Source organism: Amblyomma maculatum, chromosome 5 (assembly GCF_055883805.1).
Source record: "Amblyomma maculatum isolate TAMU_Amacu chromosome 5, ASM5588380v1, whole genome shotgun sequence".
NCBI lineage: Eukaryota > Metazoa > Arthropoda > Arachnida > Ixodida > Ixodidae > Amblyomma > Amblyomma maculatum.
The window spans coordinates 6,224,920-6,231,190 of NC_139348.1; the positions used below are offsets into that span (position 1 = coordinate 6,224,920).

At 45.3% G+C, this 6,271-nt stretch overlaps 1 long non-coding RNA gene across 1 annotated transcript; it reads left to right on the forward strand.

Moving 5' to 3' along the window:
- The first annotated feature begins 1,319 nt into the window (after positions 1-1,319).
- LOC146187698 (uncharacterized) lies at positions 1,320-3,715 on the forward strand. The gene is made up of 2 exons (XR_014707400.1): positions 1,320-1,536; positions 3,030-3,715. It is a non-coding gene; the product is annotated as an uncharacterized LOC146187698 (long non-coding RNA).
- Positions 3,716-6,271: the final 2,556 nt, after the last annotated feature.

Below are 6,271 nucleotides of genomic sequence, written 5' to 3' on the forward strand. Positions count from 1 at the left end.
CTTCTTCACCAGCTGGTTCCTGATTTTGTAGTCTGCGAAGCTCCCAAAAAAACCGCAGTCGCCGACAAGGCTGCGAAGGGCAGCGATGTGTACTCATATGCCATCTCTCCGGCAGTTTGTACTCAGCGTTGAAAACGGTGGCGTGCGGCGATCACATTTATGGAAGATTTGTAGTGCGTCGCCAGTAAAAAGATAGCATCGTCACCGGAGTGTGAGGCAGCAGCGGTAGGCGCTGAAGGGGACGACGGCGACAATGTGTAGAAAATTCGCTGGCAGGATAGCCCTCTCCGGTTAGCAGAAGTGTGGAGGTATCTAGTGGAGGCACCAGACGCCAGCATGTAGTTGTGGAACGCCAGCCTCCATTACTCCCACGGAAGGGCGGAGGCGGCTGAAGACCCGAAAAGCTCATGATGGACGGTCAGCAGTCCACGCCGAAGTCCTGGTTTACGCTACCATCCTTGTCGCCAAAATATGTAGCATCTTTTTCTCGCTGTGCGCGTGCAACACTTCGTCTTTACCGCACAACTCACAAAACAAATGAACTCATGCGTACCAATAGCAATAATTAATACCGCCGCAACAAAATTAACGGCTTTAAAGCTATGACAACGAACAAATTTCACACAGATGAAACGCCACTCGGCTAAGGAGGCAATGCTAGGAATTGCACGCCTTGCAACGCGCCATTTTAAACGGAAGCGCACAACCACTGACGTCATCATGCACGGGTCACGTGAGTGTGACGTATTTCCGTGCGTGGCAGCATGAGAAACGTGTGTGGGGTCGGCTGCTGCCACGGGCGTGGCTCTAGCCTCGGCCTTCCCGAAATGCTACTAAAAACTTTCTTAAGTGATGGTACAACGAAAAATATTTTCATACCATTTTTTTATTTCAAAGTTTGCCTATTAAGTGCGAAATATTGGTATTTGTGCTGCTCAAAACTAAGCCAATAGGAGAAAGGGCCATCGCTTATATTGGATAAATCTCACACTGGCATTCTGTTTCTCTCTCTTTTTGTAATTTATAGTCACAATATTCAATCTTAAGACATTATTTACGGTAGAACAACGTTTATCTTTTCATTAGTTTTGGCCAAAAGTTGTAGTTCTGCACTCGGTAGCTCACCGGCCCATACCTGAACTTGCAGAGAGCCGGCTCCGTGAACTGCGCATGCGCGCCCAGAACCAAAGTGGAAAGGAGGATGCGTTGATTCTCACGACGGATGTGACGTCAAATAACTTTTAGTATTTGCTTTTTTCTGGAAATAAGCCTCAAACTCAGATGCCAATTACCCCGTTTCACAGCGCCCGAGCCCCGAACAAAACTTCAAAAGCTGGCGCGCTTTTCGCGCAACGGGTGCTCGCGCCTTGCGAGCCCTAGGTCGCTTTTCATGCGTCGGCTTGTTGTAGTTTGCGGGGCATCATCCCGATAGATGCAAATTCGGTGAAAATCTTATTCAGTTCGTGGATTGTTGCCCTAAATTCAACAGCGCAGCCTTCGGTCCTGTCCCTGGCCTGTCTGCAGCCTCCGACTACGGTGAGTCGTACGCGAATGATGGTGTTTCGTACATGCCCGCGAGCTCTAGGTAAAGCACTTGTCGGCGTTCTGCTACCGTCTTGCAGCTTTTTTAACGAGTTTTTACACGGCAGTGCAGCTATGCGGTAGTCACAATTACTGACGCGGCGTAATCACGCGACACTCTCCGGGCGAAGGCATGTGGAGTCTGCATAATGGCGTCGATCCCGTTTCTTCGCGCTTGAAACAATCATTGCATACCTGCTGCTGTGCACCGATCGGTCGCCGGTTGCTGTTGTCTTTGGGGTGCACTGGGGTATTGGGACGTACGCGGCGACTTACAAATGATGTGAAACTATTTGTGAAACGACAGTCACGGAAGTTTGTAATTTGCCTTTTTTTTTTTTTTTTTTTTTTAAGATTCTTCGTTTGTGGCCTAGTTTGTTTGGGCAGTAGCAGGCATTTTGGTGTGCGCCAGCGTGAACGCGCTGGTTTATGATCAGGAGGTTTTATTGCCTTCCTCGCAGCTTCAGCAGATAGTGACTGGGCCCATAGAAACGGTCGTGCTTCTGTCAAAAAACTCGTAAGGTATTCATCCATGCGGCCCATACGTGGTGCTGCAGTGCAAGAGGTCAGCTTCTTTGCAGTGTCGACGAAGTGCTAAAGAAGGGGAGTTGCTGGCCAGCTGAGAGACAGTATAAATGTAAACTGGCCCAGTGCGAAATGAGCCTACTGCTCAGCACGAAATGGTTACAAGATACGGGCGTATACCCGCACGAACTTATTGTGCTTATATGCTCATACGTTCCATTGTCGAGTACTCACATCGGTGCATGCAGCAATGAGGGTGACTCTTCGGCTATCATAGGTTCTTGCCCATGAGAGTATCTGCCCTTTTACTACCAAAATAACTGCATTGGTAGAACTCGCTGAGCTTGTTCATATAGACATAACACTTCGAATGCATGTCGCTACCGCCGAGTTCCCTAATACATATCTTTTGCCTGCTCCAACAGCGTCATCACTTTTTGAGAAAACTGGGAATGATAGCAGAAATAATGCCCCCATAAATAGTGGGCAGTGCTTTGCTTCAAGCTGCTGTCAAGGCCATTGACAGCTTATTTGAAAACAAAGCAATAATTAACCTGAGGTGGTATGTTTTGTTCAGGAGAGTGAGGCACCGTTGCATGTACTACCTCGTAATCCTGTCAAAGAGCTTGTAAGTTGCTGCTATAAGCACTCTTCATTACAATTCCATGCAAGCCACAGCATATTCCGCACTTACTGCTTACGATTTAACTTAGTCTCTTTGTTGCTATTTCAGTGTTTTGCAAGTGTGCTAAATATTTGTATTTGTGCTAGCATTGACTGCCAGTCTCGTTGCTGCCTTTTTCCTTCTGCGGCAGGCACTCTCATTTGCTTTACTCGAATCAAATTCTACTGTGAGTGAGTTTGCTGAATTTATGCAAACTAAATGTAATTGCAGTATTGCTCTCATTTATTTACATTTGCAGAGGCAAGGAATACTCGGGGCCGACGTACGAGTTTCTTCCACCAGTTGGATTCCTCTGCTACCTCGGTAGTGCAGTGCGCTGTAACTGGTGTGACCAAATGGATACTCTCACTCCTTCTACTGGTTTAGAGCGTGCTCCTAGTTAAGTTTAAAATACCTTGCTTGCAATGTATTTAATCTTGTTGTGGAATATTGTCACCCTTGCATTTTCTGATATGTTATTATTTGGAAAGCATTCAGAGTGATTTTGGACGCATGATTTGCCTTGGCGGGAGGTGGAGAAACACAAATGTGTGACTGCAATTTTTTGCCTCTCTAGTTTTCAGCCTTTAGAATTAAAGCAACAGATTGATATGTGAACAGGCCTGGCATGGATTAAAGAGTTTGTCATATACAACACTTGACCCTTGCGGGGATAACACAGCTGTGGTTATCTGAGCAAAAGTTCTCTGTATGTGATGGTGTCCGAAACATGGCATTGTCTTAAGTAACTTGGCATGGAATCGGCCACTTCTTGCACTCTCTTGACAGCATCTATTGTAATGTGTGCTAGGCGACATGCCTTCGGATCTGTTGTATATCTGCAGCAGTTGCCTTGATGTATCAAGATGGGGTGGTTGTTGCGAGTTGGAAATTGCTATTCTCCCGACTACACCAATAAAATGCAGTGAAGCCAAATACCAGGAACCAATGTGTTATTTGGTTCATTGTGAAGGCTTGCCATTCTCGTAACTTTGCCAAATTGCTAGAAACATTATTTTTAAGCCCGGTCTTCTTTTGCTCATAGCACAACTCATTTCGTGCATTTGTCAACTTTTTGTGGTTCATAGTTGGCACATTTTGCAGAGGGTGACAAAATTTGAGCTGGTGTGCCACGAAGGTTAAATATCTGTTTATTGAACTCTTCTCGGGAAGCTACATGCAAATCCTGCCTAATGTGGCTGTGAGGGCTTCGCACTTGATTGATGTACCGGCGCTTTACTTGTGGCAGCTGGTCTACATTGTACAGGACTGCCACTTTGAGGAACACCAGCACTGCTATGAAGCAGATTCACAGCATTGTTCCTGGTGGAAGCAAACCACTGCAGATGTTGCCCTCATTCCAATGCAGCTTCAGCCAGTGAAGTTTCATAATGCCCATGTTGGACGAACAAGAGGCCTATGAACTTGAGCATTTCACTTAGTCATTCCTTCCAAACATCCAGCAAAACAAGCAACCTGTTGGGTTTCCCCAAAATCCCTGTACAATCATATATTTATTTTTATTTTTACAAATAGTTTGTATCATAAGCTGGAGAACCTTCACTCAAGTATACACTAGGTTCCTATCTACGTGAAAACTACACACTTGTGTGCCAGTATCAGCAGATCGTTCCTAACGATTGTGGACACCCTCCTAAACAGAGATAAAACTGAGAACATGCAGCGATCATGGGTACATACTCAAAAGCAAGTGGGTACGGAAACTGTGTGCACCTTTGGCCACTGTAATTGTAGTACCTGAATCGCTAAAAGCTGAAATCAGAGCTTCTTCCGACTCTTCTGGCTTTTTTGCTGCTAGTGCGATAAAAAAATTCTGTAGCTGAAGTTGCTGAATCTCACAATTTCAGTGTTTTTTTGTTGTGCGGCCTGACATGAACATTTCTCCATCTAAGCTGCCACCATTCTTAAGATAAAGATCGCTTCTGTGTCACTACTTGGTGCGATATATGTCAGGGATACACATAAGCTCTGCGTTCAAGCGTATGACTCAACATTGTTAACAGCTATAGTCGGCAGCTGCACTTGGGAGTCTTCTGCATATTGATTTTCAAGCTTACCTTTCTACTTTTCCTGTCTAGGTCATCATTATTTGCAGTTCATCCCAGAGTTGCTTAGCAAGGCAACGTCATCAGCAAATCGCAGATTACTGAGGTATTCTCCATCTACCCTTATCCATAACTGCTCCCATTCCAAGTCTCTGAATACTTCCTCTAAGCAAGCTGTGAATAGTACTGGGGAGATTGTGTCTCCTTGCCTAACACCTTTCTTTATGGGAATTTTGTTACTTTATGCAGAACTATGGTTGCTGTGCAGCCACTATATCTTCCAGCACTTTCACGTACGGCTCGTCTACCCCCTGATTTCTCAATGCCTGCATCACCGCCGAGGTTTCAACCGAGTCAAATGCTTTTTCGTAATCAAGGAATGCTATGTACAAGGGCTGGTTATATTCCGAGCATTTTTCTATCACCTGATTGATGGTATGGATATGATCGATAGTAGAGTACCGTTTCCGAAACCCTGCTTGATCCTTTGCTTGATTGCAGTCTAAGGTTGCCCTGATTCTATTGGCGATTACCTTAGTAAACATCTTATACGTAACAGACAGAAAGCTGATTGGTCTGTAATTTTTAAGGTCCTTCCCCTTTCTTATGAATGAGGATAATGTTTGCATTCTTCCATGGTTCCGGTACCGTCGATGACACCAGGCACTGCGTATACAGGGTGGCCAGTTTTTCTAGCACGATATCCCCCCCGTCCTTCAGCAAATCTGTAGTTATCTGATCCTCTCTAGCCGATTTCCCCCTTTTCATAGTTTTTAGTGCTTTCTTGACCTCGACCTTCGTCACTGATGGAACGTCCGACTGTTTTTCCCTACCACCAATCTCATTACGGTCCTGACTACTTTGGCTACTGTAGAGATCTGTATAGAACTCCTCGGCTACTTTGAATATCTTGTCCATATTCGTGATGACGTTGCCCGCCTTGTCCCTTATCGCATACATTTGGTTTTTGCCTATGCCCAATTTCTTCTTTACCGCTTTAAGGCTTCCCCCGTTCTTTACAGCATGCTCAATTTTCTCCATGTTACACTTCCTTATATCGGCCACCTTGCACTTATTGATTAGCTTTGATATCTCAGCCAATTCGATCTAGTCTGTTGGATTGGAAGCTTTCATACTCTGGCGTTTCTTAATCAAATCTTTCGTCTCCTTAGACAGCTTACCGGTATCCTCTCTTATCCTACCGCCTACTTCTAACGCGCACTCAGTAATGATATCTCTGAAATTATTGTTCCTTGCTTCTAGGGTAATGTCGCCATCCTCTGTTAGAGCTGAATACCCATTCTGTAACGAAATCCTGAACTCTTCTGCCCTCCCCCTCACCGCTAAATTCGTGGGATTAGGGGTGCACAAAACACAGGATGAACTATGGGGTGTGGGGGGAACTACCACCATTCCTGATCAGGGTTAGCTTTTT